Source organism: Coregonus lavaretus (genome assembly GCF_964263955.1).
Source record: "Coregonus lavaretus genome assembly, chromosome: 5".
Lineage (NCBI taxonomy): Eukaryota > Metazoa > Chordata > Actinopteri > Salmoniformes > Salmonidae > Coregonus > Coregonus lavaretus.
Window position 1 is genome coordinate 45255336 of NC_139992.1, and position 24760 is coordinate 45280095.

The 24760-nt window shown below is 43.2% G+C and overlaps 1 protein-coding gene across 1 annotated transcript in view; it reads right to left on the bottom strand.

Moving 5' to 3' along the window:
* Window positions 1–7301, bottom strand: part of LOC311128736 (pleiotrophin-A-like) — a 44393-nt gene extending 37092 nt beyond the window's left edge. Inside the window, exon 1 of the mRNA XM_084160984.1 lies at window positions 7065–7301. The gene's annotated coding sequence lies outside the window, so the exon portion shown is untranslated. The remainder of the gene's footprint in view (window positions 1–7064) is intronic.
* Between the last annotated feature and the right edge of the window lie 17459 nt (window positions 7302–24760).

A 24760-nucleotide genomic window follows, 5' to 3' on the forward strand; every position in this document is an offset into this window, starting at 1 on the left:
CCATATTGAAGATGCAACTTCAAGAACATTGAAGATTGTTTCCTTAGTGAGGGATTTGCAAAGGGATTTCTGAGCCACACAAGTCAGTCTGGGAGAATTTGGTAGGAGGTTTAATGAGGACAGGGATAAAAAGTGTTCTTGAACGTCCCCCTGAGGCGCTGCTGAACGCAACCCTCCTCAGAATGTTGTGATCCTGAAGCTCTGATCACCTATTGGTGGGTACAAGCACCGCTTTGGTCTTAGCTCCATAGAGTGGGCTTACTTAATCCCCCCCCCCCCCCCCAAGCCATTCTATGTGGTTAAGTTATCAAATCACTCTCTCACTCCTGAACGCAGCCCTCAAAGAAATAAAAACATCACAGAACACTATCAGCTTGTGAACGTCTCCACAGAGTCAGATTAAAACCTGGTGAGATTTAAATGGAGTAGGATTAAGCTCCCTCTTTAGCGCATAAAGTCTGATTACATTTTATTTTAACAAGTGCTTAAGACGTTGAAATATAGCTTTTTGCAATATCTCCTCCAATTCAAGCAACTTTAAAAACAGCCATCACCATAATTGATGCAGATTCTTTTTTTTACGCACAAAACTAAGCAAAGATCAAAGTGGATATCTGGCATTGATTGCGGGATTGACCATGGACATGCAAAGTATGCTCTTGTTTTGAACAAAAATGTATCAAGTCAGAGACCACTCCGCAAGCATCCAAACAGGTTATTGACAAAAGGATTGGCTCTTATGTAATTTGTGATGATTGTCTGTTGTTAACATCCTTACGTTCATCATAAACATTCATCAATCAGCTAACTACACAGAAGTGTAGAGCTTCAATATAATCTACGCATTACACTATATCGAATGTAGGCTGTCTAACTTAATTCCATCAGAACTTTCCATTTGAGCCGTGCAATGCCTTGTCATTAGGCTATTATCTCCATTCCATTGCATCTCTCATTTGCATTAGCCATCCTATTAGCAGTGAGAATGGAATAAGAACACAAAGTGGTAGAATGCTGCAGATTACTGCTCGCACTCAGTTAATCTTTCCATTCACCATGAGTAGACTGGCCACATCAGTGGAAATGGCTCTAAGTTTTGTACAGTCTATCTGTCAAGGGCAGACAAACCCCTAAAGACGGACTATGGTTCTCCATCAAATCAATATGGGGAGTATTCTTGGTGGGTGTCTTGATTATTTTCTGTATTTCCTTTTTAGCCTTACACTGTTTATGCCTGACAGTCTCCTTAACAGTGGCCATAATATTGAATAAAATCCTCTACGGTGGATCGAAGTCACTCTCAGCCACAGTGCAACTAAAAGGTCAGGTAAATAAAATGAGATTAGCATTGATTGCCTCTATAGATTTAAAGATTTAGATTGTTGCATTGGAGGTGGTACATACACTGTATGTCATGTTATGGTGCCCCCAAGGAGCGTTACATGTTATACAGGCACCTCTATTGCCAGGATAGATTGCTGAAAGGGATATGGATAGTTTTATTTTCTCAATGCGCATTAAAGGACACATTTAATGTTGTATGTAATTGATTGTTGCATTTATATAGTGTATTTCAATGCATCAGAAAGCATGTTTAGTACTTTGAGAGCTTCCCTAACACTAAATGGAGAAAAGTTTACTACTGGCCCTCCAGCACCACCTCCAACAACAGCAACCACACTTTCCTATGTGGTCTCCCATCCAGGGATTAACCCGGCCCTACCCTGCTTAGTTTATGTAAACCAGTCAATGTTAACAATGCAATGTACTGTAAGGATGGATTTCATCATACCATCCTTTTATAAAATGTCACAATGTAGAATTTGCTTTATGATCGATTAATGGCTCTGCCTCACACCCACATACAAGAATCCATACTGCCACATGACACAGAAATGAAAGCATAGATGCATACATTTATCCTTCTCTGTAAATTATTCCTCTCTCTCTCTCTCTCTCTCTCTCTCTCTCTCTCTCTCTCTCTCCTGTTTCTCTGGTGACTTGGTGTGTGAGGGACAAGATCATCTCTCAGTTCATTAGAGAAACAGAACCATAATGGTCCCACATGGTGTGGTAACTGCAGCCTGTACACACAAACACAGAAAGTGTACTGACCCCGGGGAGCTATACTCATCCTATATACACTCAGACACTGGACTCCAAACTTCTATCAAACAGACACTGGACTCCAAACTTCTATCAAACAGACACTGGACTCAAGTTCCCTCAGGGCACCAGTCACCCCTTGGGGTAAAGGACACTTGGAGAGTAGTGCTGAAATTCAACAGGAATGTAGGGAGGCTTTATGGAGGTTTTATTTGATTGATTACATACGCACGCATGTGAATGCACACACACACACACACAAACCAAACAATCCCTGTCAGGTCACATACAGTGGTTTGCGAAAGCATTCACACCGATTGGCATTTTTCCTATTTTGTTGCCTTACAACCTGGAAATAAAATGGATTTTAAGTCAATACTTAGTAGAGCCAATTTTGCAGCAATTACAGCTGCAAGTCTCTTGGGGTATGTCTTTATAAGCTTGGCACATCTAGCCACTGGGATTTCTGCCCATTCTTCAAGGCAAAACTACTCCAGCTCCTTCAAGTTGGATGGGTTCCGCTGGTGTACAGCAAGTCATACCACAGATTCTCAATTGGATTGCTGTCTTGGCTTTGACTAGGTCATTCTAAGACATTAGAATGTTTCCCCTTAAACCACTCGAGTGTTGCTTTAGCAGTATGTTTAGGGTCATTGTCCTGCTGGAAGGTGAACCTCGGTCCCAGTCTCAAATTTCTGGAAGACTGAAACAGGTTTCCCTCAAGAAGTTCCCTGTATTTAGCGCCATCCATCATTCCTTCAATTCTGACCAGTTTCCCAGTCCCTGCCGATGAAAAACATTCCCACAGCATGATGCTGCCACCACCATGCTTCACAGTGGGGATGGTGTTCTCTGGGTGATGAGAGGTGTTGGGTTTGCACCAGACATAGCATTTTCCTTGATGGCCAAAAAGCCTATTTTAGTATCATCTGACCAGAGTACCTTCTTCCATATGTTTGGGGAGTCTCCCACATGCCTTTTGGCGAACACTAAACGTGTTTGCTTATTTTTTTCTTTAAGCAATGGTTTTTTTCTTCCGTAAAGCCCAGCTCTGTGGAGTGTACGGCTTAAAGTGGTCCTATGGACAGATACTCCAATCTCCGCTGTGGAGCTTTGCAGCTCCTTCAGGGCTATCGTTGGTCTCTTTGTTGCCTCTCTGATTAATGCCCTCCTTGCCTGGTCCGTGAGTTTTGGTGGGCAGCCCTCTCTTGGCAGGTTTGTTGTGGTGCCATATCCTTTACATTTTTTAATAATGGATTTAAATGGTGCTCCGTGGGATGTTCAAAGTTTCTGATATTTTTTTATAACCCAACCCTGATCTGCAGTTCTCCACAACTTTGTCCCTGACCTGTTTGGAGAGCTCTTTAGTCTTCATGGTGCCGCTTGCTTGGTGGTGCCCCTTGCTTACAGGTTGTAATGCAACAAAATAGTAAAAACGCCAAGGGGGATGAATCCTTTTGCAAGGCACTGTATTGAGTTTTCCTTTCTTGTGTAATTATTATGTACAGTAGACAGACATCGACCCTCTGACCTCACCAGCAGTGTGGGCCAATCAGAGGCCAAGGGACGGTGCCAGGCGTATGCAGGCCAAGCTGTGACTGTGGGAGACTAATTAACTAATTGATCATGGTGGAAGGCCTCTGACCATCACTGTTTCTCAGAGGATCACACAGCCAATCAGACCAATACAAGTGCCAAACCATAGGCGCTCCACAGTAAGTCACAGTCAGAGTCAGATCTTTATATTTTACGTTTACATTTTAGTCATTTAGCAGACACTCATATCCAGAGCGACTTACAGTTAGTGAGTGCATACTTTTTTTTTTTCATATGACCACAGGCAAGCTAGCTCTCCACAATACAGGTGCTCTCCAGACAGTTTATATCAAATAAATTCCTAAGAATATATTATTTGGCCATTAGTGGAAAGGTGGTCTGAATCTGAAGTTCGATTTGTGTGATTTCCAGTATAGATGTTATGAGTGGTTATGTGATTCAATGTCTGTCCCACATGTACACTTACTGTCCATGAACGTAGCTAGACACAAACACACACACACACACACACACACACAGTAAGATAGGCAAAAACACAGACAGACACACGGACAGACGCACGAACAGATGGACACACACATGATTCACACAAAAATGCACCCATCAGATTCCCCACAACAAAAGTAATTGCCAGCGCCATCAATGGTGTTCCTCCCTCCAAAGACACTCTGTCAAGCAATGGGCCAATGGCACAAGAGGAACGTTCTGTCATCGCTGGCTTTAAGGATTTTCAGTAAGCCAGAGATTGTTACGGTTTTGTTGTAATGAAATAGCTGTCTGATTGATGTCTCAATTAGAATGCGTGCATTTCCTCAATTGACCATTTAAACAATACAGGCCCTCAGCTCAGACTAAATCCCAAGCCATGATTACCTATGGGCTTTCTGAGAAGATTTGATGAAATAGAAAGCCAGTCATCACTTAGTGTCATACTGCTGCCTCTTCTAGCTCTGTGATAGTTGATACTGTTGAACCCTCCCTCTCTTATTGCAGGGTCACAGCTGACAGCTCTAGTTTAGCTACACTACCAACCAGCATACAGCCCATGCACTCTGACCTCAGCCTGGTCCCAGAACTGTTTGCGCTTTACTGCCAACTTCCGAGGTCATCGTTGGCATGACGATGGCCAGAGAGGGCTATTCGGCGCAAACAGGGGTTTGGGTCTGGCAGCCCTCTCCGTCCCTCCCTCTCCCGACCCAATCAACAGCCACTCCGTTCAGCCTACAAGTGATGTGAGAGGTCAATGTGTACACCACAAGAATGAACCAGACACTCAATGTGGGGATCTTTGTGCATTTTCCTTATTCCTCCCACCCTCTCACTCTCACCCACTTGCTCCCTATAGACCTGACCTGGCTCCTTTAAGTGCTTCTCTTCCCCCCTGTGAAGCAGCCTTCTTAGGGATCTCACAGACCATTCTATACCTTATTGCTTCGGGTCTTCCATGGAGAGCGGTCACGTGACACAGCATTTGTATAGATGGGTGAAATGCATTGGCTTTGTGTTCCATGCTGAACAGCATCTCTCAGTGTCGCACATAGAAAGATCAGGTGTTTGAAATGTAAGGAGAAACTTAACATTGAGGGAAAGCAGGGTCCTTAACATGTGCCTCGCCTTATCTTCCTCAAATGGCAGCCGTTACATAAATGCCAGTGCACATTTACAAATGGGACTGGTTATGTGAGAGTTAGCTCACCCTCCTTCCAGGCAGCTCAGCTCGGCCTCGGTTCTCTCAATGAGCTTGACTTCCCACTGACCAAAGCTGGTTTCTCAAGCTCATCTCTCCTCCTATTACCTCATGTTTAATCTCCCGGCTCTTTCATTAGGAACACACCATGTGTTGAGTCTAAAGCGATGAACTGGCTAAGCTCATTTAAAGCTAGAACGAGACCAGGGCTCTTTTGTACACAGTAGGAATGTCAGAGATGTTGGTCGAAGTTGGGGTTCCTATACCAGGGGTGAACATAACTATGGCAACACAGGCGCAAGGTCTGCTCAACCAGAGGAGTGCTATAATACCAGTGCCCTCGGTTTCTCATTCCAGTCAGGCCTGACCCAAATTACAATATCCTGGGAAAAACACTGTCCCCAACAACACGCATGCACACGCACATGCACGGCCACGCACAAATACTCTCTGTCAAACACACTCACATACACTGCAAGCATAGGTCTTTATAAGCAGATACCAAACACAGCCAAGAAGATGACCACTCTGGTGATATGCTTGGAGAATGAAGGGCTATGTTCTGGTGGGCATGCAACTCTGTAGAATTGTGAAACTTGACTGATGGAGTGATTCAAGCAGTTGTGGTACAACATGAAAAAAAACTAAATACAGTTTTGGACTAGAGGAAACATTGATGTCCTAAGAAGCCTTGAAGTTTGCAACGAAGCATGGTCCTACAGCATACTAGGTATTTGGATAAATGCTACTTTTGGAGTTAATCACTTACTGTAATTCAAACACTAAATATTACAGGGAGACGGTAAATACATAAAGTCCTGCAGCTATCTTTACTATAGTTCCCATTTCCTCATGAGCTTGTTTTGAGCTTATTGTTATTTTATGTTCACTGTTTTTTTTACTCACATACGAAGCCTGAAGAGTAAATATATCCAGTTTAAATTATAAATCCTTTGTTAATGAAAAAACAAGAGCTTTTATGTTCATATACCTGAGCCTCTGAGCCTTCCACCTTCAGAACTGAATAAACCATAGAAAACACACATGGACAATTGTATTTTTTAATTTTATTTTACCTTTATTTAACTAGGCAAGTCAGTTAAGAACAAATTCTTATTTACAATGATGGCCTACACCGGCCAAACACGGACGACGCTGGGCCAATTGTGCACCGCACTATGGCAGTCGTTTACAAGATCGTTTACAGCAACAGTGGATACAAAAACAACACCCATAACTTAGTATCTGCAACCATAAATTAGATTTGAGATATACAGGAAAAACATCTTCACAGAAAGACTCTTGAGCTATACTTCGTTTGTCTCAGTGCTTAGTGTATTATTAGCCTCGGACGTGGCATGACATCCAAAACAAAGCGAGCCAGAGAACACTTACCGCACAGAGAATGATAATGATGCTGCCAACTCAAAGACACCAGTTCCACTATCTCACAACACAAACATTCCCCCTACGCTCCTTCTGCTATCACTAATTGTCTGTAACTGTTGAGGCTACAGTTGGAATCATCTGATTGAGTCTTGGCCCATTCATACGCCACAGACTCCCAGCATTGCTAGTCCCTGTCTGCCTCTCACGATTCCGAAATCTCCCTCCTCATCTCAGCCCCAATAGCTTCACACGCCACATCTCTCCTGGTCACCCAACTACTACCACACATCCAAGTGTCCACTGTGCCCCGGTTATAAGTACTTACTTTGAACTGGAGGTCTGGTGGTTGTTCCAACGCTTTGCAATAGTTTGTGAACTCTCCTCTCATCTGCTCCTCACCCCTGCTGTCAGTCACTCTGTCTCTCTAATTCACTCTCTCTCTCTACCTCCCTCTCTTTCTTTCACTTACTCTCTCACTCTTGTCTCTCCACAAGGCTGGGCAAACGATAGCTGTTCCCCCCCCCCCCCCCTCTCTCTCTCTTTCTCTCACCCTCTCATTTCTGTTGTTGAGAGAGGAGGGCGTGCTGAAAAGCTTGGTTTCCTGACTCGTGATCAGGAGCTCATTGCCACAAGGTCACTCCAGGGACGGCCCGCTTGGCAGGGGAGCAAGCACTCAGAGAGAGAGAGAGGAGAGAGAAAGAGGGGGTAGAGAGAGAGAGACAAGAGGGAGGAGAGGGAGCACTTAGAGCCAGAACTGGAGCTAGGCTAGGGAGTCACACCGGAGAGAGAGAGAGAGAGAAAGAGAGAAGAGAGAGAGAGAGAGAGAGAGAGAGAGAGAGAGAGAGAGAGAGAGAGAGAGAGAGGCTGGGAGATGGGTTGAGTTGAGTTGGGGTAGGGTGGGGTGAGATACAGATGGGCTCAGACAGGATAGCCCCAGTCATCTAATATACAGTAGAACAACATGGACAACAGCATAGAGAACAGTACCCAAAAATAAATATCAATATATTTAACGTCACATAAAATGTATTTCAAATCAAAATCTACATACGTTTGCATCTTTGCTCAAATGCATGTAATACCTGACAATATTCCAGAAATGATTGGCTATTACATCTAGTCCACAGGGGAGACAAAGTGGTTCCTAAGTCGGCTTCTTAAATGACTAATTACATATTGATCGATGGAGATACATTCTTTGGGCCACCAAGGCCAAAATTATCTCCATTGATCAATACATAATTAGTCATTGAAATTGTGATGGTGAGTAAAATAATTACTTTTGATTTCACCTAATTTTAACATTCTGTCATAAAGAGCATGTTCATCTTCATAAAGCATATTTTCTCATCTCAAAAGGTACTAAGCTGTTTTTATCATTTTTCTATTTGAGATATCAGTTTATATAACAACTATACTTCGTACAACGCTCCACAATATGTCAAAGTGTAGGTCTAGGTCTTGTGCTTCCAATGAGTGGTATTTTATGGCTCTACAGTGGATGGTTAGCTGTGTTATGGTGTGTTCGTATCCAAGTGGGGAGTGGGAATTTACCACATCTGGGAAAAATCCACTTGAACCGCACTCAAACTGGAAATTACTAGTTAAATCAGCCCTGAATCCCCTTGTGACAGGAGGAAAGGAAGCTTGTTGACTGCAGCATGGAGTGGCAATTGAATGCAAAAAAAATAAAAAAAATATAAAAATAAATACTCTAGTCTGTCTATCTATGGGTAACAGGGTTGACGTGTTGTGCTCAACCCGCTCAGTTTTTCACCACAAAAAGGCCAAAAAGAGTAGAACCAGCTCACAGGCTTTTACTATTAATGTTCAATGTTTATTTTGAAATAAATGTTTAAAAAGGAATAGTTTCTCAGAGTTCAGTTCACGTCACAGGGTTGACCTTAAAATGAGGTACAGATGTAAATAGGGTTTTACAATGATGGTGAAAACTTGGAATACTTTGTCGGGGTTCATTGGTTAAAATCTTCCTAGAGGTCACAGAGGGTCCATGGAGAGACATGTCAAGATGCCGAATTTTGTCACTTTAGCAAGTCTTTATTGAAAATCAGATTTATTGAATTCTCCATGTGGCCTATATTAACTTTTTCCACATTGTGTTGTGTCACAGCCTGAATGTAAAATGTTTTAAATATACCCCATACTGTCAAAGTGGAATTATGTTTTTCATAATCTATTTTTTATTTATTTTTATGAAAAGCTGAAATGTCTTGTGTCAACAAGTATGCAACCCCTTTTTTATGGCAAGCCTAAATAAGTTCAGGAGTACAAATTTGCAGTCACATAATAAGTTGCATGAACTGCATGAAAAGAAGGAAGCCTGTACAGAATAAACATATTCCAAAACATGCATCCTGTTTGCAACATGGCACTAACATAATACTGCAAAAGAAATTGGCAAAGCAATTAACGTTTTGTTCTGAACACAAACTGCTATGTTTGGGGCAAATCCAATGCAGCACATTACTGAGTACCACTATCCATATTTTCAAAGTGGTGGCTGCATTATGTTATGGGTATGCTTGTAATCATTAAGGACTGGGGAGTTTTTTGAGATAAAAAATTAACCGGAATAGAGCTAAGTACAGGCAAAATCCTAAAGGAAAACTTGGTTCAATCTGCTTTCCACCAGACACTGGGAGATGAATTCACCTTTCAGCAGGAAAATAACCTAAAACACAAGTCCAAATCTACACTGGAGTTGCTTACCAAGAAGACCAAGAAGACAGTGAATGTTCCTGAGTGGCCGAGTTACAGTTTTGACTTAAATCTACTTGAAAATCTATGGCAAGACCTGAAAATCATTGTCTAGCAATGATCAACAACCTATTTGACAGAGCTTGAACAATTTTGAAAATAATAATGGGCAAATGTTTCACAATCCAGGTGTGGAAAGCTCTTAGAGACTTACCCAAAAAGACTCAAAGCTGTAATCATTTCCAGATAAGTGTTTCCAATTGTCTACTAATTGGTTGATGTAATTCGAAACACATATTCCTCTATCTTTACTACAAAACATAGAAACGCGCCATCTTTACATATGTTGCTGTTGTTTGGCCTACTGCTGCTAGGTAGCTCTCTCTCTGCTCTCCCCCTCCCCTCTGTCTGTCCTTGATGGCAGGAGTGAAGTCTGGTGTGCGGGAGTCAGGGTTCCAGCTGCAGCTCATTCACCATAATCACCTCAGCCTTAAAGACCCGGTCAAACTTGCCACTCATCGTCAGATCATAGTCAAGACGACCATGTTAGTTTCGCTGTTGACGCAACCTGCTTGTTTTCGCCCCTTTGTGTTTTTGGCCTGTTCTAGTTACTTTTCTCCTGTGCCACAGATTATTGGAACCTGACTCCTGCCTCCGCTTCACTCCTGCCACCACCATCCTGCTTTCCACTACCGGACCTCCCTTTTGGACTCACCACGGACACTAGGACGTTACGGTACCACTCCTGCTCTGAACCTGGATCTGTTACCCTCCCTGTAAACCTGGACTTGCTCTTCCCCTATTATTGGAAACCTGGACAAATTGAACTTTGTAAATAAACCGGTTAAACCTTCTCTGGCTCGGTGTAGTTGTCTGCATTTGGGTTCAAATCCAGTTAAATCATGACAGCTGTTGGGGTGGTGCTGGAGATGATTAATAATTTTTACATTTCCCTTTAAAGGTTAAGCATGAGTCTTAATGAGATTGATATACCGTAAGTGCATGTGATACCAAAGAGCCTACTATGACAGTCTTATTGTTAAAACAGTCACAATTTTGTTACAATATGATTTGGCCAATTTTGTGTGCAAAGATGTCATCAAGGCAAAGGGTGGCTGTTTGAAGAATCTCAAATATAAAATATATTTTGATTTGTTTAACACTTTTTTTGGTTACTACCTGATTCCATATGTGTTATTTCATGGTTTTGATGTCTTCACTATTATTCTACAATGTAGAAAATAGTCAAAATAAAGAAAATGTGTAGGTGTGTCAACTTTTGACTGGTAGTGCCTTAGAACGTGTGGCGCAGCGGTCTAAGGCACTGCATCTCAGTGCTTGAGGCGTCACTACAGACTCCCTGGTTTGATTCCAGGCTGTATCACAACCGGCCGTGATTGGGAGTCCCATGGGCCGCGCACAATTTGCCCAGCGTTGGCCGTTGTAGGCCGTCATTGTAAATAAGAATTTGTTCTTAACTGACTTGCCTAGTTAAATTAAGGTAAAATAATAAATATACATTTTAAATACATTCTGTAATATATTTTCTCCCTCTTCTCCTTTCATATCAGTTCTAATTTGCTGTGGGAACCTCTTAATGGTGGCACTTTAACAAGTGGTAGGAGGATAATCACGTCCGTTGCGGAGCAGATTGCTGCAGATGACCTTATAGGAAGCGTCGCCCCCTGCTGCAGCTGGCTCCGACCGGTTTCGACAGATTACAGCACACTGAATCAATAACCTGTGCCATTAACGCTGGATGTCCACAGCCCATGGACAATACTGATGTCAGACTAACACTGCCTATACAGACAGGCATGCAGGCAGATCAGACTAACACTGCCTATACAGACAGGCATGCAGGCAGATCAGACTAACACTGCCTATACAGACAGGCATGCAGGCAGATCAGACTAACACTGCCTATACAGACAGGCATGCAGGCAGATCAGACTAACACTGCCTATACAGACAGGCATGCAGGCAGATCAGACTAACACTGCCTATACAGACAGGCATGCAGGCAGATCAGACTAACACTGCCTATACAGACAGGCATGCAGGCAGATCAGACTAACACTGCCTATACAGACAGGCATGCAGGCAGATCAGACTAACACTGCCTATACAGACAGGCATGCGGGCAGATCAGACTAACACTGCCTATACAGACAGGCATGCGGGCAGATCAGACTAAAACTGCCTATACAGACAGGCATGCGGGCAGATCAGACTAACACTGCCTATACAGACAGGCATGCAGGCAGAAACACACACAAACATTGATAAAAGAGCCTTGTGTGTCATAACAGGAGCTTCAGCCTAGACGTATTATTGGACATGCCTTTGATGCTGGTTTCAAAGTATTTCTCAGAATGTTTGTTGAACGTCTGTTTTATCAATCCAGGTTCACATTTAGATCAAATATCTGTTTGAAAAGATCAAATCTCTTTATGAAATATTTCTGGAAATGCCTTTCTCTACTGCATTAGACAAAGTGAAAGGACTGAGTCTTGTCCAATCTTAAGAGGAGGACCAACCCTGTGTTGTTGGTAGAGGAAGAAGCAGGTGTGCACAGCATTATATGCTTAAAATGCCAATTTGAACCGCCAGCTCACATGCAGCCAGTATCACACATTAGTTAAAGTAACTCTTTCTTTGAGCCGTTCATCAGGAAAACGTCATCAATGGTCATTCGTCAGTATGAGATATGGTCCCAGGTGGTGATATGCCACTCCACCATCCCCTTCCTTCCTTCTCATATTCCTCTCATCAATAATGAACTCACTCCATTTGCTCCCCTCCCCTAAGTGTGTAATATGCCCCAGTATGTCCCTCTTGAGCTCTTCCAATGATGCCATTTTCATCAACTTATTGAATGAGAAATGAGACACGATGAATTCGAGATGCAATGAAAAAGGGCTCGGTCAACACCAGCCGCTTTATTTTATTCCTTTAATCCAGAGCGGCTGTGAATTTACCATTATCTCAGGGCACCGCTCTCAAAAAAACTATTCACAAGCAGAGGACGTTGAAAATTGCTTTCTCCTGCAGGTCCAGTTCCTACCTCATTATTTTTCAGCAGTTTAAACTGGTTGTTGGCCCTATGAACCTGGCAGAGTATACAGGCTGTTTCTACCATTAGGTTTAACCCATCCCACCCAGTCCCTGTTTCTACCATTAGGTTAGCCCCATCCCACCCCATCCCTGTTTCTACCATTAGGTTAACCCCATCCCACCCCATCCCTGTTTCTACCATTAGGTTAACCCCCCCCCCATCCCTGTTTCTACCATTAGGTTAAACCCCTCCCACCCAGTCCCTGTTTCTACCATTATGTTAACCCTATCCCACCCCATCCCTGTTTCTACCTTTACTGTAGGTTAGCCTCATCCCACCCCATCCCTCATATGGCTTAGGGTGTGTGTGTGTGTGTGTGTGTGTGTGTGTGTGTGTGTGTGTGTGTGTGTGTGTGTGTGTGTGTGTGTGTGTGTGTGTGTGTGTGTGTGTGTGTGTGTGTGTGTGTGTGTGTGTGTGTGTGTGTGTGTGGAGCGTCTGTCTGATGAAACCAAATGAAATCCCCCGTTAACGCCGTCGTGCCACTGCCTCTATGACATATGGACACCTACCTACCCAAGGCCCAGAGACCCGGCTGCCGTTCACTCTGTCATCTCCCAGACACAAATATGGTGGCTGGGAGAAAATTGCTGAGCAGATATTGTTGGGGAAACGTCGCTAAAAGGGAGCATTCGGCGGAAAGGGAGAGTGACAGTTTTTTTCATTCTTGCAAATGTTCAATTTCTTTTATGTATCTGAGTGGAAATTGAGATTGAACTTATTATTGGGTGGAAAGGAGTCTAAACTCCTCTACCTTGATGGAAGCGCGAGTCCATTCCGAGTGGAGGAGAGGAAATGACATAAATCAGCCACGCAGACATAGCCAGGCTGACAGCTAACACTCTGGCCATTGAGGACAGGTAACTCCATGCATCTCAATCAGACTAGCACAGAGACAGGCTGGGCTACCACTGTCTGGCAAGCTAGTCCTCTCCAGTGTCACACAGCACAGAAGAACAGCAACACACTGGGTTTAGATAGGACTAGAACACATGCAAGAGGCCATACGACACAGTGGTCCTTATCAAATTCATCTTATCAACTTTGGGTCCAACAGAGACAGCAACATTTACATTTACATTTACATTATTTAGCAGACGCTCTTATCCAGAGCGACTTACAGGAGCAATTAGGGTTAAGTGCCTTGCTCAAGGGCACATCGACAGATTTTTCACCTAGTTGGCTCGGGGATTAGAACCAGCAACCTTTCGGTTACCTAAGCTACCTGCCGCCCCGCAAGAGAACAAATGGAGACAATGTCTAGACCCATGTCTAGACCGTTTGTGTGATTGAAAGCCCCCCCACACACACACACACAAAAACAGACACACTTCATACAAACACATTTGGAGCACCTCTGAGGCACTGCAAGAGACTGAGATCGAACAAAGCAAGAGGGGGAGGGGCCTAGGGAATGGAACCCATCAATACAGGTGAAAGTGATGGCAATCCGTTGAGCCAATCATTGAGGACTTCTCAGGGAGTAACTCTGTTCTTCACTGCATGTCACCGTGGAGCGTCTAAAATCTATCAGCCTGGTGATTAAATGTCAGTGTCCTTCGGTGCTCTTTGGTCATTCATTTATTATCTATTAAGACACTCAGAATCAGATGACATCTGCTCTTCACTTCATAATTACCTCCAAGACTGTCCAGGCTGAGACGATGGCCAAATGAGTATCTGGCTGACTACGTTAATCGCAAGCTACAGTGAGCTCCAAAAGTATTGGGACAGTGACACAAATTTTTTTGCTGTACTCCAGCACTTTGGATTTGAAATGATACAATGACTATGATGTTAAAGTGCAAACTGTCAGCTTTAATGTGAGGGTATTTTCATCAGGTAAACAGTTTAGAAAGTACAGCTCTTTTTGTCCATAGTTCCCCTATTTTAGGGGACCAAAAGTATTGGGACAAATTCACTTATATGTAAGAAGTTAAGCATTTGGTCCCATATTCATAGCAATCAATAACTACATCAAGCTTGTGACTCTACACATTTGCTGGTTGTGTTTCAGATTATTTTGTGCCCAATAGAAATGAATGGTAAATAATGTATGTGTAATTTTGGAGTCATTTATATATGTTTGTAAACACTTCTACATTAATATGGATGCTACCATGATTACGGATAATCATGAATTAATCGTGAATGATGAGTGAGAAAGGTAGAGGCATAAATATCATACCCCCCCCCAAAAAAAAAACCATGCTAACCTCCCCTGTTATTGTAATGGTGAGAGGTTAGCATGTCTTGGGGTATGATATTTGTGCATCTGTAACTTTCTCACTCATCACTATTTTGGAGCACACTGTATGTGATTTGAGGGTCTGATGGCTAGCAACCAGGCTGGATATGTCACAGGACACACTCCAGTCCTGAAAATCCTCACACAAGTTGGCAAACATGTCAAAGACAAGGCCACTCAGTTCCATGTTGTGGATGTATCACTGGCTGTAAAACAAATAGGTGTACAATGCAGTCTTTTCTTATCGGGATCAAGTCCTCTCCAACGCAGTTTAAACTCCCCCATTTTTTTATGGCCCTCATTAATTCAAAATGAAGTAATGAAAGAAATTCTATTATGCTGATTTAATTTCAAGACGCTCAGTTGCATAAACAAATCATGAGCTCTTGGTTGAATATTAATATTTATGTGGTCTGTGCCACTGCTTATAAAAGTAAAGAGGTTTTTTTCTAACCCACCCAAGATCATCCTTATCAGCTATTTCCCTATAATGAAAGCATTCCCAATGCATTTTCTGAGGAACATTTAAATTGTTCTATATTATGCAAAAGTCTTTCAGGTAGGTGTATACTCTTTCTTGAATATACTACAACTACTATCACAACTACTACTGCTGCTGCCTCATTGTATCATATGAATAGGATGCACAGTTCAAAGTGAATTTCTCCCTGTGTCAAGGGATTTTACTACACAATGCATTACAGTTTGAACTAAATATTTCTAACTGAATGTACCTCTGATACTGATCCAACTGAAGCCTTCTTTCTTGTAGCCACTCAGACAGCAGACACCATGAATCCTGGTCTGGTGCTCCCAGTGAACTGATTCCTGATGCTTCTATGGACTGGGGGGGATCTGACAGCTCCTGATGTCCTGCACTTCTCCCCTGTCTCGAGAACCCAGAGCCTCGAAAGCCCTGGCTGTTTCAGGTTGCAATTGGATGGAAGGAAAGTTAATTTAGCCTTGACAATTAATCTGCAGGAGCCAAACACCCTGTCTGGCTGTTGAAGCGTGACAGCGCTGGCGAAGCAGCAGCAGCAACAGCCAGCCTGGACGGGTGCGATCTGTCTTTCAGCTTGACACTCTCACCCAGTCACCATGCGCTTATCCACCTACAGACACTTCACCTCAAAAACTAATGAATTTTTAATGGTTTACTTCTACGTGCAAGCATGCCACGTGTTTGTTCTTATTAATGGGTTTTCAATCATATGCGGCAGAACTATAATTCTAAATGTTTTATTTGAGGGTCAATTTTATAAACAAAAATTGATTTTGCAGTCAAACAAAGCTAATTTGTGATTCCTCCAGTGCTTATTTGTTTTTTGGCATTCAGATACAAGTTCTACTTCAGTCCTCTGGGATCGGGAGGATGATGTACCTACAGTAAAATAATGACTAGAGCTGCACCGCAGGACTGTGTGTGAGAGGGGGAGGGAGAGAGAGGCAGAGAAAGAGTGTGTGAAAGAGAGAGAGAGAGAGAGAGAGAGAGAGAGAGAGAGAGAGGGGGGGGGAGGCAGAGAAAGAGGCAGAGAGAGAGAGTATGAGAGATAAATAGAGAGAGGGCAGAGAGTGTGAGAGATAGATGAATAGAGAGGGGCAGAGAGTGAGAGAGGAGAGAGAGAGAGAGAGAAAGAGAGAGGAGAGAGAGAGGGGGGGGGGGTCTTGCAGTATTCTGTCAGTGCTAATAATTGAAATCTATACCCTGAGGTGACGAAAACCTCAGTTAGATATGTGATTTATATGTGTTCCATCTTCCAGACTTTTCTTTATCAAGCTCGAAACTGCTTTGTACATTTCAAATCAATGGAACTCAACACATGGTTATCAAAATGGCAAAAGAAAATCTCAAAAAAATCGGATGAAATATTGAAAACAACTCATGTTTTGTTTGTGTGCTCTGATTATGAATTCTCTGTTTAGAACAAACTTCAGACATCTTTGTGCATTATTCTCTACTATCACAATCTCCCTCTTTCTCTCCTTTCAAAGTACTTCGTAAACATGACACAAAAATAATAATGTTCCTTTTCACATGCATCTGCCTAATAAAAAGTGTTGTGTTCTCAGTCTCAAACTAGGTTGAAATACATATATCCAATTACTGTGGAAGTCTGAACTGGAGCCATGTGGTAGAAATCCATAAGAAATGCTTATCTTTGTCATTCTAAGAAGAAGAGACTGGTTACACCTCCTACAGTATGCCTTGTAACTAATGTATGTACCCTAAACATCCCTATGTCATCTAGGAATGTCCTTCATTGGCCCATGTGACTACACCAGTCCCTTCATAGCAACAGAGGAAGCCATTGATAAAGAGTAGGGTTGAAAGTGCTCCCAGTTGTCTGCTGCACGCACGCACACGGACACGCACACAGACAGACAGACAGTAGCCTTAAATCGCCTTTATAGTGGGGGATGAAAACCTCCGTGTTTCTCTCAGGGAACTGTCAGTGATCTTGGCAGCAGACTGAACACTGAGATTAGTGCCAGTCGGAGTGAACACTGAACTGAGGGTTAAGGTGGATCAAGCCTGACTTGGGCTGCTACAGATCATGGAACCTTAGGGCCTCAGGGAAGCGTTCCACAAGCTCTGTGTTTGGTTTGGTCAGTTTGCTCTTTCTTTGTCATTTTTGTCTGTTGCCACTGGGTTTGGTCAGTTTGCTCTCAGCTCTATCCTTTTATCTTGCCTGTGTAAAGCACTGGAGAGCGAGACAGAGATGGGGTTGTGACCAGGAAATGAACCCCTCTATTAAGTATCACCTGAGGACATTGAGGAACTGTCTCTCTCCGAAACACTCATGTTGATAGCTATTGCATGGCAGAAGATGCAGAACAGTGACCCGTAAATGGTGTGATACATACCACTCCTTCTAGTTGCCTCGCTGTGCTTTATAAAGAGACTATCTTTCCATGCAGTTTATATAGACAGCAATACCCCATAATAAAATGCTTCTGTCTCACTCCAGCTGATCACTGGACATCAGTGATAGGAGAGATGGGTCTGCAGTGGAAATCGATTAGAAAATAAATTACCACCAGCAGCATAGACCTCGCCGGAGGTCTGAGGAGAAAGTGGTTGAATCTCCATTCCTTCTAAACTCCTTTGTGGTACAAATGTAAAAAACAATTGAGAAAATACTGCTAAAAATGTGATATGAAACTAAACCTAGTCAACGTCAATAACCAGATGTGGACGGTGTCAAACACTGGCGTTATTTATGGCTTGCGTTCACTACTAGGGCATGCTGCTTCTTCGGCAGACACTGAATTGTTTTTGATTGGCACGGGGCAGCAGGCCCTCATTTCTTCTCTCCCAGCCTCCTCTCTGAATCAACTGTGTGTGTGAACAGATCAGTTTAGTGGGCTGCTGCCTCGCCGTTCACAGGTGCTCACTGTCAATCCAGCCAGTACAAAAGTAAATACAAATCCATAGCATTGACACACAGCACGTGCCTCGGTAATCTGTAATCAGTCTTCCTCGACCAGCAGTTTGGGTTAGATTCAAGACCAGACTAGAGCAGATTCATATTAATGCATACTACAACGGCATGCCATTACAATGGACATGAACATTACTGGTGGATTGTGGTGACATACAGATGTCGGATCATAATTTGACCTATATTGTCACAGCAAAAGAATCCTGCAGCAACAGGATTAAAACATTTAGTCCATAATATGTTGCTTGCTCAGTGGTTAGGCTATTAGCTGGACTAAAAGGTAGGCTACAGGAAAAGTGCAATACTGTTAATATAACCGTGTGTTAGTGTGAGCTTTCAGTGAATTAATGGAAATCACAGAAGCTCATCTGCATATCTGGCGACACAGGAAAACAAAAGAGTGATCAAATTAAGATCCTATGTCTGTAGTTGTGTTATCTATAGGTACATGTATGGAGGTGGATATAGGCTATAGCATCTGGTGAAGGTTATGAAACAACCTGGGACGTCAGAGAGAGTGACATAATCTCTAATCTAATGGCACTGCTTCCCAAATAATCCCACATAATCCACTGTAATTACGGACAATAAAAAGTGAACTCTCCTTAAACACGGATTTGAACTTTGATCACAATATTCAGAGCTCATTTCGACCAACATGCATTATTAATGAAAATCTATTCGCAACTCAAATTTGAATGCTTTGCAGTGCGCTGGGTGTGCATTAATTTCCATGGCAACATGGAGCATGACATTTCAACTGATGAAGAGACATAACCAGTAAAGATTACACATTATTGTACAATAGAACAAAATAAAGGCAGATTTAACTTTAATCCCCAGTTTGATGAGAATGAAGTACCACAGAGTTGCTTTATTTAATTTCATTTGAAACTTCTCTCAGGGATGAAATATACTGTAACTACTGTTAATAATATATATAGTGTTATTACTAGTGTTAATATCAGTGCAGGATACTGGAACTTGACGTGTTCCCATCAAATTTAAATGGGGTCACCCGTGGTCAAAGAGGGCGGCCATTTTGATTTCACTACGCCTTTCCTCATCTGGTTTTCAATCTGTAGGTGTTGATTTTTGCATGCTGGGGGTCAGACAGGGCAGCGTTCCAGACACGTTGACCCTAAGAGTCTGTGTCTGACTCCAAACAACCATCCCACCATCCACCCAGCGGACGCCATACATCAATCACCCTGTACTGGAGAGTGACGCAACTCTGAGAGGGAGGTCTGTAGGGCTGATAGTGTGTCAGAGACTTGCCTGGTCCCACATCTGTTTGTGCCGTGTAGCCTAGTATGGTGGTCGTTATGCCTGCTATGCCTGCAGCGCCTGGCATATCAACAACCACAGGAGTTGGCTACAGTATACAGCACAGACAGATCTGGGATCAGGGCTAGGGAGAGACAGAGAGACGGGAGTGGCAGTGAGTGCGGTTGCAGCAGTCCTTTCTCTACAGGCACTGATAGCCCAAAGAGATTGCATAACTGTTGTCATGATGATCATGTCACCTCCCTCTCTGCTCCACTGTCTGAGCAGCAGTGAACTGCATCGTCCAGAGCTGCCTCACAGCAATGAAACATCAACCTCTGATGTCCATAACTACAAATGGAATGCCACTTACCTGACACCTATAGGGCCTATTACCGTTTATGTAAACCATTTCATATGTATCTTTTACTCTCCCTCTATGGTATTGCATTAGAAAAATAACAGCCTCCGTTCCACTTGTCTAATGGACAGGTTTCTATGTCACCTTGAGTGGAGAAATTCATTTTAGAACTTGAGTTGCATCTTTATGTGTCGCGTTGAAGGCTAGTAAAATATACAATTCCGGCAATCGCTAGAATCAATAGTGCTATTATCCATAGTTTCGTGTTTCAAGTATGGTTATGGATAAAAGCGCTGCCAAACACTCAATAAAGCATGACCTTCACTGGGCACCATGGACGAGGGAGCGAACGCCAACAACACAATTATCTCGCTTTGTTTCCCCCGTCTCTCCGCATCGGCTCATAGATCATTGTTTATCAACATTTAAACCCCAGCATTATATTGAGCTGCTGAAGCCCCCCGTCCCCGTCCCCGTCCCCGTCCCCGTCCCCGTCCCCGTCCCCGTCCCCCAGATCAATGGTTGATTGCACTGCTACTATTTTAAACAACAACCCGCCTCTCCTCTCTCTTCTCCACTCAGGGCCAGTCCACTCCTCCAGTCCCAGCCCCAGTCCCAGCCCCAGTCCCAGCCCCAGTCCCAGCCCCAGTCCCAGCCCCAGTCGATACAGATGGCAGTCAGTTTATGGCCGTCGTTGATCACGTTGCAGAGACTATCTTTAATAACGACCCTATTAGAATGATGAAAGGGGACTTGTTGTTTTATGAACGGTGCAGACACACTAATACACGCCTGATGTGTAGGTACTTCGGCATCGTCCATCTGTGACAGTCACGGACTGGAGCCGTCACATGCTGGATGGTCGATGGTCTGTTACGAGCAAGAGAATGAATTACTACAAACCAGGATTTAAGACTATCACCCCAATTCTATTTCTAACTTCCTTGAAAACTCACATTATGTCCCTCTGAAAGGCACAGGGCGATAAAGAATATACCTTATCAGTTTCTCTCCACTCTCTACCATCTACTCTTTAATGGACTGGTTTCTCTCTACTTTTATGGACACATTAAACATGTCAACGACTAAAAATCATTAGGCCTTAGAGTTGACATTTACTGGCAGTAGTTCTGCAAGTCATTCAGGGACACATCCTCGGTCCCCCTCGGTAGAAATGTCAGATGAATAAGGTACAAAACTAGTGGCATCATCCGCATGGTTGTTAACTGGAGGACACAACGAAACGGAGCATTCCTCTGCCGTAGCCTGGCAACGGGACTACGTCTGTCCAGCGTCCATCCACAGAGGAGGAGTAAGGGGATGGGCTGGTTGCCGGGAGTGACATCCCGTTTCATTCATCGGCTCCACTTTGGCTCCTTGCATGACAAAGAGGATGTAGGCTACTGTACACTGATGACTGAAACTCTGAATGGACTTGAGCTATTAGTAACTGTCGGTTATAGCAGGGCACCACAATGGTGAACCTGTTATGTCACCTGCATACTCCTTGTTATCTATTGGTTAAAACTCCCTGATGACTCACTCAAACCTTCTCCTTCCTCATTGTTTACTGAATGGTACTTTCTCTGCCATCTCCCCTCAGCAGTTCAAAGTATCCAGGGATTTCCTACGCTAACACTCTAGTATGACGGGTCAGTGCTTAAAGACTGGGCTGATGCACATTGGGAGGCTAATTTACTGAATGGTACTTTCTCTGCCATCCCCCCTCAGTAGGAAGCCAGTGCACCAACTGATCAAATTTAAAACCTCAAAGAAATGACTAATAAAAAGCATTAGAACCCTACAATGGCTATGAGCCTGAGGCATTTCACATGGGACAAAGGGTTGCTGGGACCAATGTGAGTTTTGTGAGTTGTGATGTGATGAGGGCGGCTGTGAGGCTGTGACCGGCTGCTAAGATTAAAGGATTATTTGCATTCTTGGTCCCATGGAAACTGTCGAATTGGAGACGGTAACAATAGCTTCCTGCAAGAAAATAGGTTTTATTAATTAAATCCCACCCCATGATCAGGATAGAAGTAGACATATGCAGAGGCCTCACGTCATCTCTTACTCCCAATGTAATCACATACATATACACATATAACACATATAACAGTGATGTCTCAGGGGAAGATAAATGTGTTACTGTACAGCACCATCTACTATCCACTGTCTTCAAGGATCCCATCATGTCATGAATCAACCCCACACACGTCACACTATTTCCAGCCAGCGGCAGCGGATGTGTCCCTGAACTCCATCTCCGCTCTGAGACCGATGCAGGGGGCTCGTAGAGGTCAACGGAGGATTATATAGCACGTTATAACCATTCCCATCTTTTATATGCCCCGCTAGCACACAGGTAATGAGGGCAGGATCCTTTCTCCCAGGGCAGCGCTTAATATCCCCTATCATGGGGACAGAGGCCCTGTTGTGCCATGATTGAGCATCACAACCATCCATCTTAGCTCTAAAAAGACTCTTAGTTTCCTCTAGCTACTACCTCCTTATCTGCCTGTGGTGTGAAGTTGGTCCTCTTCTCTTCCCAGCGCAGCCCAGAGCCTAGAGCCTATCCCAGCATGCCACAATGGATTAGGCCCCTCACCAGTGACAATGACCGTTTCTGCACTGTAGGCCATGCGACCTACAGTGCTATGAAAAAGTATTTGCCCCCTTTCTAATTTTCTCTACTTTTGCATATTTGTGATACTGAATGTTATCAGATCTTCAACAAAAACCTAATATTAGATAAAGGGAACATAAGTGAACAAATAACACAACAATTACATATTTATTTCATTTATTTCATAAACAAAGTTATGCAACACCCAATTCCACTGTGTGAAAAAGTAATTGCCTCCTTACACTGAATAACTGGTTGTGCCACCTTTAGCTGCAATGACTCCAACCAAATTAAATTGAGTTAAAGCAGTTCTGCATGGAAGAGTGGGCCAAAATTCCTCCACAGCGACGTGAGAGACTGATCAACAATTACAGGAAGCATTTGGTTGGAGTCATTGCAGCTGAAGGTGGCACAACCAGTTATTGAGTGTAAGGGGGCAATTACTTTTTCACACAGGGGAATTGGGTGTTGCGTAACTTTGTTTATGAAATAAATGAAATAAATATGTAATTGTTGTGTTATTTGTTCACTTATGTTCCCTTTATCTAATATTAGGTTTTGGTTGAAGATCTGATAACATTCAGTATCACAAATATGCAAAAGTGGAGAAAATTAGAAAGGGGGCAAATACTTTTTCATAGCACTGTACTTGGAGATGGTCAATGTGTGGCATTGGTTTGGCACCAACCTTTTAGATCAGCCCTTATAAAATGGTCGCTACCCTAAACACTGTAGTCTGGAGATGTCTACGTGATGTGATGTAGTGCCTGCGTCTGTGATCTGAATCACATTGTAACGTTTCTTCACTCTCCAGAGTGGGTGCTTCCATAAATGTCCCCAGTCACCGTTTCAGGATGTTGGGGGAAAAAACTATCCATAACATGAAACACAATTTCAGGAAAGCGATTGTGAAAACCTTCCTGACACCAGGAACGCTTTCCTCGCTCGTAGCATCACGAAGCCAGAAAAAAAAACTAATAACGATTTGAGTCATTGCAGAGCACACATTCATCTCCCAGAAACAACCTTGTAATCACTCTCTCCCTCAGCTAGAGTTTAAAGGAAAGCTTGGAAATTGAGAAAAAAAAGAATTAGATTGGGGAGAGGAGAGTGGGTGTGCTGTATCGAACTGTCCCCGTCAGGTGTGGGTTATTGAATTGATGTTGCTCCTTTAAACTCTATTTGCAGTGGTGGAGGTTGAGGTATGCGAGGCTGAACACCCAATAAAAGCTGGGCTCCCAGTGAATCCTGGAGATCTGGTATGTGATGCCTGGCGACCTTCCAGAGCCCCAAGGAGGATGGAGTCTGAGTCCCAGGCTTCTCACTAGCCTCTCCAAATAAAATTGACCTCACCGCTCATTCATCCCCATGCAAGCTGTGGGCAAGACGTGTGTGTGTGTGTGTGTGTGTGTGTGTGTGTGTGTGTGTGTGTGTGTGTGTGTGTGTGTGTGTGTGTGTGTGTGTGTGTGTGTGTGTGTTTATTCCAGTGATCAACACACATTTGGCCTCTGAGTAAGAATCCATAAATAAAATGGCTTCTGGGGAAACTTTCAAAACTGTTTGCACCTAGAATATTTTTTTCATGTCTGTCTGAGATTGTTGTCGAGTTCATCCACCAATACAGAGAAGGGAGAAAAATCCAATATGACTGAAAAGGTAACTGGTACTTGGTAAGCAGCCAGCCTGGCCAGTCTGGTGATATTGTGTATTTAATCCAATTTATATGGAGGCCTCAATTCATGTGTGAAAAGCAGAAATGAAATTCTCCTCTGATTAAATGGATGTGCTTGAGGTTTATTTCCTTTGACGCTGGTGGTCCTCTACTACTCAGAATGTGAAGTGCATGGAAATGATTGGTCGACACGTCACACAACTATTTTTCTCTGAATATTAAATATTGATAAAGCATGACATACAGTCCAAGCACCATGGCCTTCTTCCATCTCTGAACTGTAACAATTACAGTTGTGTTTCATTTTGAGGATATTTATCTGCTAATGTCTTCCACTATTTACCCAAGGACTACTCTACAGGCCTGTTCCATTGGTAGTTATTCAAACTTCTGTGATCATTTGAGGATCTCTCTCTCTCTCTCTCTCTCTCTCTCTCTCTCTCTCTCTCTCTCTCTCTCTCTCTCTCTCTCTCTCTCGCTCTCTCTCGCTCTCTCGCTCTCTCTCTCCCTCTCACTCCCTCTCCCTCCCTCCCTCTTTCCCTCTACACCTTGCTCTCTTCAGTCCATAAGCA